General features: G+C 37.8%; 1 protein-coding gene across 1 annotated transcript in view; it reads right to left on the bottom strand.

The window, feature by feature from the left end:
* LOC6644890 (cell adhesion molecule 2) overlaps positions 1-13,832 on the bottom strand; it is a gene marked incomplete at its 5' end in the record, with an annotated part of 60,668 nt that overhangs the window by 23,632 nt on the left and 23,204 nt on the right.

Below are 13,832 nucleotides of genomic sequence, written 5' to 3'. Positions count from 1 at the left end.
AGCCATAAACAATGGAACAATAGGGACCCACTTGCTCTGGGATTGTGTCATATGTATTGTCTGCAATGCTGCAGGGGGAATCTCTCTACGACGTCTGTGATTGCATTGCATGTTTTTACTCTCTACCATCGTGTAGAGGATAATTGGGGTATTACAAGGTCGTTAAGGTGTTTGCAACAGGCATTACAAAGAAAAAAGTGGCCCATAAAACCTTTATTTCAGGAAAATTTAGTTATTTTCAGATATGCAATGTATTGTATTCATAATTTTTAAAGAGGGTATCTTTTAGTCGTTGCCTGGACTTGCTTATAAGACTTTTCTTTTCCATCTTTGTCTGTGTCTTGCCTCTCCGTTGCATCCCCCTGATAGCTTTCGTTTTACTCTTATTGCTCTGTATTTATGTGTGTGTGTGTGTGTGTGTGTTACATTATAAATTTTAAAACGTACGCACACGGATTCTCCTAGCACATAGATATAAACCAAATTATACAATGGCATAAAGTATGCCAAATGGCCTTGGCAAATGTCGTGCCTAAAGAAGCTAAAAACGAACTTGGCATAATAACTCACGCCTTATGGAGAGGCCCCACACTTTAAAATTATGTGGAAGTCTATAGGTTAAAGTTCTTAATGGGTTATCTCTTTTTTTGTGCAAGTTTTCCTCAAAGAACATTAAATGGTTCAATTATAAGTTAATTCGAAAGTAGAACAGAAAGGAAAACGTGAGTTATACCCAAGACTAAATAGGTCGAACAATAAACGAACGATCCTTCAGGTATCAGGTCAGCCAATCCAAAAATGTTTCAAAAAATTTGTGTCTTGATATTAGATAGATTTAAAATGTATACTTTCATCTATCTAAATATAAGATAGTCTAGCTATGCATTTTCCAAAGAATTTAAAATAAATAGTAAATTTACATTTCCAAAGGAAAAATGTCTGCTTTTCTTAGACTAATGTAAATAATTTGTCACTTTATCAATTTTCATATATTTTATTTTTAGATTGGATATCACTCTACAAAACATGATGAGAATAATCCATACTGGAGAACAATCCATATCAAAAACTGGCAGAACTTCAGCCAAAAGTACAAATTATTCTATTAAATAAAAAATAACTATTATAATTAGCAGTTACTTTTAAAGCTGTTATAAGTGATCTCTGAATTGAGAAAGAAATCAATTTTTTATTTATATTTTTATTTATTATATATTAGATCTATTATGATATGTTTGCGTGCTTTCATCTTCTGAAACTCCAATATGCATACCACAAAAGTAGATCAGAAAGCTTCTCTTATATTTGATGACGTCAAGCTAAACCTCTGTTGACTTTAAAGAGTTAATTTACGACAAGAATTTTTTTTTTTTAATAAATTGCGTAGGATGTGCTTTTCACTAAATTTCTTAAGAACATTTTTTCATTTACTCTTTTTTGTTTAATTATTAATAAAATAACAAGTAAATATGTGTACTCAAAAGTTTGTACTTAGCAAGAGGAACTTAAAGCCAAGTACTTGGCCTTAATACACATGCTTGCTCATACGCACACACACACACACACACAGATATGTATATATATATACATATACTCTGCTCTTTGTGTCTGTACGTGCCGATCATAAAGTTTATTTGCTCGAATTTTGTACGGAAGCAAAACAAACAAATAAAAAATAATATTCTAAAATATAAAATATGAAGCCAAAACACAGTGTCTGCGTGTGTGTGTGGGTATGTGTGTGGCATATAAAAAATATAATCATAACACGTTATTTTGCTTTCGCGTTCATTTTTTTTTTTTTTTTGCAACCAGCAATTTTTTGGGCGTGTCTGTGGGCGTTAAAAAAATTTAATATTTTAACAAGCGCAAAGCAAAGAAAAATAAAGAAAAGATATGCCGAAATACAAACACACAGTCGGCTTCTGTATGTATACAGTGAGTACCGTAAATCTACACACAAGTATTGTATACATACTTATATACAGGATATACAATGAAATACATTTTGCCGCGGCAAATAAACCGCTGAATAACGAAAGCGATGACTTTTGTGGCGAGTTTACGATGTCCGCAGTAGCCCTTTTTATTTTGGGTTGGGTTTGGAATTCGAGAGTAGGGCTTAATTTATATAAACGAAATGGGACACACACAACATGGGCATATTGATTTCGAATGGTGTATATATTCAGTGAAATTTTAATTTTAAATAATCGAATGATTATCCTGAACAGAAAGTTAAATGTGATTTCAAACAATCAAATTGTCTGATGTACCGTACTATGTGCCATAGTATTAGGTTTTAAATTGGAAACTATAGGAACAAAAATCAAACTAAATATCCCTTTTAATACTTCTGATGTTATGGTATTCAATCAAATCCTTTTGGATTGCAATATGTGTCGGCTATAATATCTACTTATCACCCGCAAAATAAAACATGAAGCATATTAATTATCATTCTAAATTATTTCTAAGCAATTAAAAGAGTTCTTCAAATTTATATGATATACTACAATTTTACGAAATTCCTATCTTAAATGTGTCCAATAACAAAGACAAACTTCTGAACAAGCATCAATTACCAACCTATTCCAACTGATTTTCCGCCCGATTTTAGGGTTTTCTTAATGCATATTAAGTTTCCCAAAAAAATTTGAACTTTGGAAAACATTAATTTTTTTTAATGCCAAATATTCCTGCGTGGATTATAATTCATTAACAACAAAAAATGAACCACTCTTCTCCTAAGGCAGGGGCAGCTGTTTGAACTGAACGCCCTCTCTGGTAATAATATTTATAAACATACAATTCCCTATAAAAATATCACGGTCGCGAGCTGTCCTGAATGCCTCCATTGAGATTTCCACAGCTTTATCCACAGTCAGCGATGTTGTTATAGCATTCATTTGATCCTCCTCATTACCTTCGAACCAGTCCAAAGTAGGCAATATTATGCGTCCACCAGTTCCAGAAATATGATAGGGTAAACGTAGATAATTACCACTTGGATCATTTAAGTAGACAGCTCCCAGACCATTGGAATCAATGCCAGCAACCACACTGGATACAAAGTACTGAAGTGTAAACTTGGTACGTGTTAGCATACTGGCCAACGAATCGGGGCAAACGGGCATTAAGTTGTCCAGTTCATACTTGAGCGAGTAACTGCGTACCAAAGAGAGAAGAGCCAGAGTATCGCACCAACAACCAACCGATCCCAGAACTGTTTGTGGTGAAACATCAAAGAGTTTGCTCTGGCTGCGCATCTTCCGGATATTGAAATCGTTGGTCAAGCGCGTATCACATGCAATTGTAGCGAAATCGTTACCAGCAATGGCCACCAGAGTACCGCCAATATATTCGTGAGGATTGAAGATACTGGCAGATGTAACAGTTCCACTCTCATCGGTGTTGATGGGATAAAAACTATCCATGTTTGAAGAATGTTAGTATATTTATGTTTTATTTTTTTTTTGTACAAAATGCGTAAATGTATTGCCACTAGCAGATTGGAAACGTTGTGAGAAATTCTGATATTCCAAACAATAAAACAATTTTGATATAGACTGTGAAGCCTACGTTGATTTCGATATACTATTTTCTATGGTTTTTCCTGGTTGCTACGATGCTTTTTTATTTGAAAAACTGCGACAAGTAGATATTTTGATGACTATGATTCGATGTGTATGACACTTTTATCTCTAGACAGAAAAAGAAAAGTATAAAACTATACTTATCCAATAAAGAAAAGTATAGGAACTATAAGAAGAGTGAAAAACCTGATTTTACAAAGATGCTTTAAAAACAAAAAAAATTATATTTCTATTCAGATTTTAATTGACAAAAATCTTCATAAAGAGTTAATTTTATTGAATCTACAAAAAAAAAGTGGACAAGTGCCTTATGTCTTTTCAAATTCCATTTTCTTCTCTAATTTTTTAAAAATTCAACTGTTTATCGCTTTATCGAAGTGGGTCATCGATTGTGTATATTATATTGCTACTCATTTCGCTTGTCACATTGCAATTTTGCGTTAAAGAACCCAAACAAATTTTCTACAATTTGTCCCACCTTTATGGTCTATATATAGAGCATAAATTGTATAAAGTGTATCTACTTATCACCCGCAAAATAAAACATGAAGCATATTAATTATCATTCTAAATTATTTCTAAGCAATTAAAAGAGTTCTTCAAATTTATATGATATACTACAATTTTACGAAATTCCTATCTTAAATGTGTCCAATAACAAAGACAAACTTCTGAACAAGCATCAATTACCAACCTATTCCAACTGATTTTCCGCCCGATTTTAGGGTTTTCTTAATGCATATTAAGTTTCCCAAAAAAATTTGAACTTTGGAAAACATTAATTTTTTTTAATGCCAAATATTCCTGCGTGGATTATAATTCATTAACAACAAAAAATGAACCACTCTTCTCCTAAGGCAGGGGCAGCTGTTTGAACTGAACGCCCTCTCTGGTAATAATATTTATAAACATACAATTCCCTATAAAAATATCACGGTCGCGAGCTGTCCTGAATGCCTCCATTGAGATTTCCACAGCTTTATCCACAGTCAGCGATGTTGTTATAGCATTCATTTGATCCTCCTCATTACCTTCGAACCAGTCCAAAGTAGGCAATATTATGCGTCCACCAGTTCCAGAAATATGATAGGGTAAACGTAGATAATTACCACTTGGATGATTGAAGTAGACAGCTCCCAGACCATTGGAATCAATGCCAGCAACCACACTGGATACAAAGTACTGAAGTGTAAACTTGGTACGTGTTAGCATACTGGCCAACGAATCGGGGCAAACGGGCATTAAGTTGTCCAGTTCATACTTGAGCGAGTAACTGCGTACCAAAGAGAGAAGAGCCAGAGTATCGCACCAACAACCAACCGATCCCAGAACTGTTTGTGGTGAAACATCAAAGAGTTTGCTCTGGCTGCGCATCTTCCGGATATTGAAATCGTTGGTCAAGCGCGTATCACATGCAATTGTAGCGAAATCGTTACCAGCAATGGCCACCAGAGTACCGCCAATATATTCGTGAGGATTGAAGATACTGGCAGATGTAACAGTTCCACTCTCATCGGTGTTGATGGGATAAAAACTATCCATGTTTGAAGAATGTTAGTATATTTATGTTTTATTTTTTTTTTGTACAAAATGCGTAAATGTATTGCCACTAGCAGATTGGAAACGTTGTGAGAAATTCTGATATTCCAAACAATAAAACAATTTTGATATAGACTGTGAAGCCTACGTTGATTTCGATATACTATTTTCTATGGTTTTTCCTGGTTGCTACGATGCTTTTTTATTTGAAAAACTGCGACAAGTAGATATTTTGATGACTATGATTCGATGTGTATGACACTTTTATCTCTAGACAGAAAAAGAAAAGTATAAAACTATACTTATCCAATAAAGAAAAGTATAGGAACTATAAGAAGAGTGAAAAACCTGATTTTACAAAGATGCTTTAAAAACAAAAAAAATTATATTTCTATTCAGATTTTAATTGACAAAAATCTTCATAAAGAGTTAATTTTATTGAATCTACAAAAAAAAAGTGGACAAGTGCCTTATGTCTTTTCAAATTCCATTTTCTTCTCTAATTTTTTAAAAATTCAACTGTTTATCGCTTTATCGAAGTGGGTCATCGATTGTGTATATTATATTGCTACTCATTTCGCTTGTCACATTGCAATTTTGCGTTAAAGAACCCAAACAAATTTTCTACAATTTGTCCCACCTTTATGGTCTATATATAGAGCATAAATCGACCTAATTTGGCAAAAAGTTTCGGTTTGTATTTCATTCTTTTTTATTCTCTCTCTGATTTTGATAAATAAAATTTTGTTTTGGGCACACGAAAAGTCCTTCATTTAATTTAAGCGCCTGCCATACATTTTACTAGCCCACATATTTCATCCTTACTCTCCGCGCATCACCGGGAAGAAAAAAGGCGACTGTATACCCAGCAATTTGGTGGTGGCTCCTCTCCTCATCATCAGGCCAAATGCCTCCTTCTTCTGCTTTGGCCCTTTGGCAAATTATTCACAATTTGTCATTTGTCTTTGATTTATTTGCATTTTAAAGGCTTTCAACGGGCGACGACATCGCCGACGTAATAAATTTTGCCTTTGCCGCTGTCTACCTTTTGGTTGCTGTCGACATTGCCTTTTTTTATACCCTTGCAAAAAGGGTATATTAATTTTGGTCAGAAGTGTGCAACGCATAGAAGGAAGCATTTCCGACCATATAAAGTATATATATTCTTGATCAGCATGACGAGACGAGTTCATATAGCCATGTCCGTCCGTCCGTCCGTCCGTCCGTCCGTCCGTCTGTCCGTCTGTCCGTCCGTCTGGATCAACGCAAACTCCTCCTAGACCGTTAGAGCTACAGAGCTGAAATTTTGCATGTAGGCTTGTATATACTGCAGGCGTTGTATATCTCGGATTCAGCCGGATCGGATCACTATATCATATAGCTCCCATACAAACGCCAAAGTCACGAACAGTGACTTTTCTCAATAACTTCGTTATTTTTTGAGCTATTGTCGTGAAATTTAACATTAGAGAGTTTATTATGCCTATAAATAAGTCTGCCAAATTTGAACAAGATCGGGTGACTATATCATATAGCTTCCATAGGAACGACCTTTCGAAAACAGTGACTTTTGTCAATAACTTCGTTACTTTTAACGCGATTGCTTTCAAATTAAACATTTCTTACTTTAATATATCTGTTAATGACTGTGCCAAATTTGAACAAGATCGGGTGACTATATCATATAGCTCCCATAGGAACGATCGCTCGAAAACAGTGACTTTTCTGAATAACTTTGTTACTTTTGGCGCGATTGCTTTAAAATTCAACTTTTGCCAGTTTTATATATCTGTTAATTAATGTGCCGAATTTGATCAAGATCGGGTGACTATATCATATAGCTCCCATAGGAACGATCGGTGGAAAACAATGACTTTTGTCAATAACTTTGTTACTTTTGACGCGATTACTTTCATTTAAACATTTCTCAGTTTTGTATTCCTGTTAATAATTGTGCTTATTATTTATTACCAAATTTGATTAAGATGGAGTGACTGTATCATATAGCTTCCATAGGAACAATCGGTATTTAACAGTAACTTTTCAAAAAATCAATTTTGCTTTTTTTCTATAAGGTTTTACCCTTTAACCCAAAAGTGATTCTTCGAGGGTAAATGAAAAATTATGCAAAGCGTTCGTTTAAAACAAAAACCTATTGTGCATTAGTGCACAGGTTCATTATTATATTCGGTACCTGTAAATCGGAAAAGAGGATGAGGAACTTTCAACCCACAGGTCTTCCGGTTTCTATACCTGTATTTATTGAAAAAGAAAGAATGTTGTTTACCAAATATTTTACCCTTTTTTGTAAATGGGTTAATTGGATTCAGGTAATGACCCACTTAGGTAACACTATGTTCCAATATTAGGTAAACATTTATCTTAAAAAAAGACATGTTGCGCAAAAGTACACGTGTTCAATTACTAAATTCGGTACCTACAAATAGGTAAAAGGGTGTAAGATGTTTTATACAGTTTAAATACCTGAATTTTAGGAGACAATTATATATAAACATTGCACATTTCATTTCCCGTTTAGTCAATTTAAAAAAATTGAGCGTGCAACATCGTGTATTCGAAGTCCAAAATTATACTACTTTTTATTAAAAGTAAATGTGCAAAGTGAAATAGTGAAAACAAGTACCTTTAATTTAAAGTGAATAACAAACAAGTGAACATAAAGCTTCTAATATAAAGTGATTCAAAAGTACATGTTATCTAAAGTGAATTACAAGTGTTTAATACCAAATTAAAAGTGTTCTAAAACAGTAACTAAAGTGAATAAATATATTTTTTAACACAACACAACAGTAAAAGGTAATCTAACGATCGAAAAGCGTGTTTTAAATCCGGATACGAGACGACACTATTTCAAAAGACTTCAAATTGCCATACTAAAAGTCTATTTTTTACATTTTTTTTTTTGTAAATCGTTGTATAGCCTTTGAAATGCCACGCGCTGCTTCCTCATCGCAAGAAACTCGACGTCGGGCAGCACGGAACCGATTTCGTGTCTATTATCAGCTTAACACGGCTGAAATTAATAACCGCCATTCTCAATACATGGCTACTGTCCGACAAGCCAATGTAGAACAGCGAGAAATTGAACGGCAACTCGACGCTCAGAATCATTCTGAAAGACGCCGCAGCCTACGAGTTAGACTTGAACAACGCCTTCGAAATACGGAATCGCGCCACCAATCTCGTCTTAATCCGGACTACAGTGTTGCAGAACAAGAACGAAACACGGTTGAACGTCGTCGAGCTCGCTTGGATCCAAACTACAGCGCAATTCAGCAGGCACGGGACACTCAAGGCATAGGCAAGCTCGCCTGGATCCGGAATACCGCGCTGCAGAACAAGGTCGAAACACGGCTGGACGTCGTCGAGCTCGATTGGATCCGAACTATAGCGCAACTCAGCAGGCACGGGACACTGAAGGCCATAGGCAAGCTCGCTTGGATCCGGAATACCGCGCTGCAGAACAAGGACGAAACACGGCTGGGCATCGACGAACTCGCTTGGATTCGGAGTACAGCATAGCTGAACAAGCTCGGAACACTGAGTCCCGTCGGCAAGCTCGTCTGGATCTGGACTACGTTGGCGAGGAACAGGAGCGAAACACAGCCGGACGTCGTCGAGCTCGTCTGGATCCGGGCACCGTTGCTGAGGAACAAGAGCGAAATACAGCAGGACGTCGTCGGGCTCGTCTGGATCCGGACTACGTTGTCGAGGAACAAGAGCGAAACACAGCCGGACGTCGTCGAGCTCGTCTGGATCCGGGCACCGTTGCTGAGGAACAAGAGCGAAATACAGCAGGACGTCGTCGAGCTCGTCTGGATCCGGACTACATTGTCGAGGAACAAGAGCGAAACACAGCCGGACGTCGTCGAGCTCGTCTGGATCCGGGCACCGTTGCTGAGGAACAAGAGCGAAATACAGCAGGACGTCGTCGAGCTCGTCTGGATCCGGACTACGTTGTCGAGGAACAAGAGCGAAACACAGCCGGACGTCATCGAGCTCGTCTGGATCCGGGCTATGTTGCTGAAGAACAAGAGCGAAACACGGCCGGACGTCGTCAAGCTCGCTTAAATCCAAACTACAGCGCTGCTGAACGAGAGAGAAATGCTGAACAACACCGAATAAGGAGGAATAACCCGGTTACAAGCGCCGAGGAACGAACTACAAACACATCGCAAAGGAGAGAAACTCGCCAGCAACGGAGACTACGAGAACAACAAATTCGGAATATGGCAGAGGAGCGCCTTATTACTTTCAGAGGAAATTCAGAAAATCGATTGGAAGCATCTAGAAGGCAATCACAAAGGAATATTGCAGCAAGAGCCGATCGAACAGAAGAAGAACGGGAGGAAGCCAGAGAAAGGGAACGCCAGCGAAGAAGGGAATCTGGAACTACAGTATATAAGAGGAAAATCAAGGAAGGACCAACGGAATGCTGCATATGCTGTGGAGGGACGTGGTTCCCAGACAAGGTACGTGGTTTGCACAAATTATCTATCTCTCTTAAGTTTCCAAATTTAGATGTAGGCAACGCATTTTTTCTGTCAGTTAAGTTCCCTTGTCTGTCCGAAAAATATTCATTTTGCTTAACATGTCACAAAGCCGTTTCTGCCGGCAAAATTCCCACCATTTGTCTTGGTAATGGGTTTGAGTTTTCCGATATTCCTCAATGCCTCCAAGATCTAAAATGCGCTGAAGAGCGCTTTGTATCGCCGCGAATTCCTTTCATGCGAATAATGTCCCTAGGCTATGAGAGGCAATGTGGCATCAGAGGTGCTGTGGTAAATATTCCCATATCCGTTCCCGATATTGTTACAGCCCTTCCACGCACATCTGACAATACCCATACTATCCAAGTCCATTTAAAACGCAAGCTCGAGTATAACCACAATTTTATGACAGAAACCATCCGTCCTGCCAAAATTTTCAATGCTGTACAGTTTTTGGTAAATACTGAGCTGTGGAGAAAACATGGCATTACCGTGTCTGAAGATTGGCTTCCTCAATTTAACAATGCAGAGGAAGTTCCTTATATTGCAGACGTAGCCGATAGGTCAGTTGTCGATCAACTTCTTGGTCAAAATAATTCCCTTTTAGATAATCCAAATGTAGATGAAGAAGAAAATTTAAATCCGGGTGGTCAAGAGACTTTGTTGGACAACAATGCACTAGAGCAGAACGCAATCACTAGTCGTATTGCATTGGCTCCCGGTGAAGGCCGCCGTCCAGTGGACTTAACATTGGACGAAGACGCAGAAGAACTGTCCTTTCCTACAATTTCATGTGGCCAGATTTTCAAAGCCAAAACTACATATGTCCGAAAAGCTCGTTCCCAAATCCGCTATTACGATCGTCGTTGTGCTATAGTCCCCAAAGTTCTTTATATGTACAAGCGATACAAGCTTGAGCGAATTAAGAACTCGATATCCATTTGTCTAAGAAAAAAATCTGGTCCAAATGTAACAGCAGCAAATATGCGTGATGATTCATATGTGGATAGTTTGGTTCAGCATGACGATGGATATCAAATTCTTAAAGGTTTGCGATCAGCTCCAGCTCATTGGGAAGCTGAAAAAAAGAAAGTTCTTGCCATGATTAGACAATTTGGGTTGCCTACATTTTTTATAACATTATCTGCTGCTGAAACCAAATGGACTGAGCTTTTGGTTATACTTGTAAAACTTTTGGATAACAATATTATTAGTGAAGAGGAAGCGGCAAACCTTTCGAGTTCTGAAAAGGCTAGATTAATTCGATCTGACCCAGTTACCTGTTCTAGATATTTTGATAATAGACTGCGAGAGTTGATGAAACTATTCAAATCTGACATATTTGGAGAATTTGAACGGTCGCACTATTATTGGAGAATAGAGTTCCAACACAGAGGGTCACCCCACTCCCATGGCATGTACTGGTTTACTGGAGCTCCAAAGTTCAACAATGGTGATTCCACCAATATTGAACAGATGGTGAATTTTATCGATAGATTTATCACCACTAATGGAGATGATCCTGAGCTACAAGAAGTGATCCGGTACCAGCGCCACAGACACAGCGCATCATGTCTAAGGGAACTTCGGGGTCAAGAATTTTGTCGGTTTAATATGCCTTACCCGCCAATGCCTCAAACTGAAATATTGTTTCCATTAGAAGATGAAGAGGCGAATATTGATCAATATAAAAACCTTTTCAAAAAAATTAAAGAATACCTAAAGCTCAGCACAGAGGAAGAAGCTATTAGATTTAATAATTTTGAGAACTTTTTGTCCGACCTTGATACTACCTATGAGGGATATAAGCTTGCTTTAAGATCGAGTTTGAAAAAGCCGCAAGTTTTTCTCCGCCGAAGATATTCTGATAGGTTGCTAAATGCTTATAATAGAGATATTTTGGGGCTACACCGTGCAAATATGGATATTCAATTTATCCTAGACGCCTATGCCTGTTGTAGTTACATAATAAACTACATAAACAAATCAAACAGGGGTGTCTCTCAATTGCTTCGTGAAGCCATGGCTGAGATAAGTCACGGAAATATCTCTGTTAAAAGAAAGCTGCAACATCTCGGTAACAAATTCATTAACGGCACAGAAATATCAGCACAGGAAGCTGCCTATAATATTTTGCGGTTGCATATGTCTGAAGCAGACAGTGCGGAAATTTTTATTAATACATCCCACCCAGATAAAAGAGTTCGGATGGTTAAGTCCAGAAGAATGCTGGAGGAACTTCCCGATGACTCGACTGATATCTATGTGCCCAGTTTGATTGACCGATATGCTCAGAGACACGCCTACTTGAGTGAAATATCCTTGGCAGATTATGCAGCTTTTTACGATTTCAAAAAATCAACAACACGGGCAGCAGAAAATGAAAATTACGAAGAAGTTGAAGAAGTCGGTGGCGAAGAAGATGGAACTGAAGCGCGTCCAAATTATGCCCAGATGGATGGAAACGGTTCTGTAAAGCTGCGCTTAAAGCCAAAAATCATTAGATGGCGTCGTTTTAGCTTGAATACTTCACCAGCCGACTATTTTAGAGAGCACATAATGCTATTCTTGCCTTGGCGATGTGAGCATACTGAACTTGTTAGAAATGACAACGAACATACATTCCGGGTTCACAACACCCTAATCAAGCAAAACAAATTGAAATATGATGTGTTCGATGACCTAGACTTGGAAGCTGTACTTGCCGAATTGCAACAAAATACTGAAGAAGAAAATAATTCTGACGAAGTATCTGCTAGTCAATTCCTAGATGATGAGTTCAGGGCTCTAGCTGTACCCAACGTTGATAGAAATTTAAATCTGTTGCAGGATGAAAATATTGAAATCGAGGCCGAAGAAGAAAACGGAATTCGTATAATTAAGCTACCCTCTTTAGTATCAGATAGTGATCTTTGTTTCCTTGTACGCTCACTTAACTTAAAGCAACGTCAGTACTATGCTCATGTCATGCAAAATGTGTCTACCAAGAAAATATTCTATGAGTATGTAGGTGGCGGTGCTGGGGTTGGTAAAAGTCGATTGATTTCTACAATTTACCAAACTGTAACTTGGCGAGCGACTAAATTACCTGGTGCCACCGACTCTGTAAAAGTTCTTCTATGCGCCCCTACTGGAAAAGCTGCTTTTGGTATTGGGGGTCAAACGCTTCATTCCCTATTCAACTTACCTATCAACCAATCATCTGGAGCCTTAAGACAACTGGGACACGATGCATTAAATACTATGCATTGCAAACTGATTGACCTTCAACTAATTATAATTGATGAAATTTCAATGGTCGGAGCTAAAATGCTATCATACTTAGATCAAAGGCTCCGCCAAGTATTTAGAAATCCTGATATGTTTTTTGGAGGAATATCTATAATAGTGTTCGGAGACTTAAAGCAGCTTTCACCAGTTGGAGACAGTTGGATTTTTTCTGAAAGGACGTCTAATCCATACAGTGTTCTAGCTGGAACAAACCTGTGGGATAATTTCAAATTTTTCGAGCTTACAGAAATAATGCGGCAGCGCGGTGATCGCGAATTTGCTGTTGCATTAAATAATATGTCCGAAGCCAATATGACAGAATCGGACATTGAGCTCTTTAAACAAAGAGTTGTCTTCTCAAGTGACGTTCCTCCGATGCCATACATTTATTTTGCTCAAACAATGAAGTCAGTAATTATAATACTAGGAAACTTGCCCAAATAAATACGGAGGAATTTGTTTCAACTGCAATTGATACTATTAAAGCGACAAATATGTCTACCGCTAATAAGCAAAATACATTAAGGCACGCGCAAAGTATGAAGCAGTCTAAAACTCAAGGCCTTGCCTACTCCTTACATTTAAAAACACAGGCAAAGTACATGGTTACTGTAAATGTGGATACAAGTGATGGTCTTGTAAATGGTGCGACTGGGCAACTTATGCAGATTGATGAAAGCAGTAGAAATGGCTCAGTAGCTATAACAGTTTTATGGATAAAGTTCACGGAAACATCGGTTGGTGCAATCGCTAGATCAAAAATTCGAAATATTCCTGACCCTGAGTGGACTCCAATCCAAAAAGTATCACGGGTTTTCCAATGTGGACGATCAGAGCATGTCTCAATCGATCGGAAGCAATTTCCAGTTGTCCCTGCTGAGGCTATTACCATTCATAAAAGCCAAGGCGCCACATA

The sequence above is a fragment of the Drosophila willistoni genome, unplaced genomic scaffold (genome assembly GCF_018902025.1).
Source record: "Drosophila willistoni isolate 14030-0811.24 unplaced genomic scaffold, UCI_dwil_1.1 Seg674, whole genome shotgun sequence".
NCBI classification, from domain to species: Eukaryota; Metazoa; Arthropoda; class Insecta; order Diptera; family Drosophilidae; genus Drosophila; species Drosophila willistoni.
This window is presented reverse-complemented; position numbering and strand designations above follow the sequence as displayed.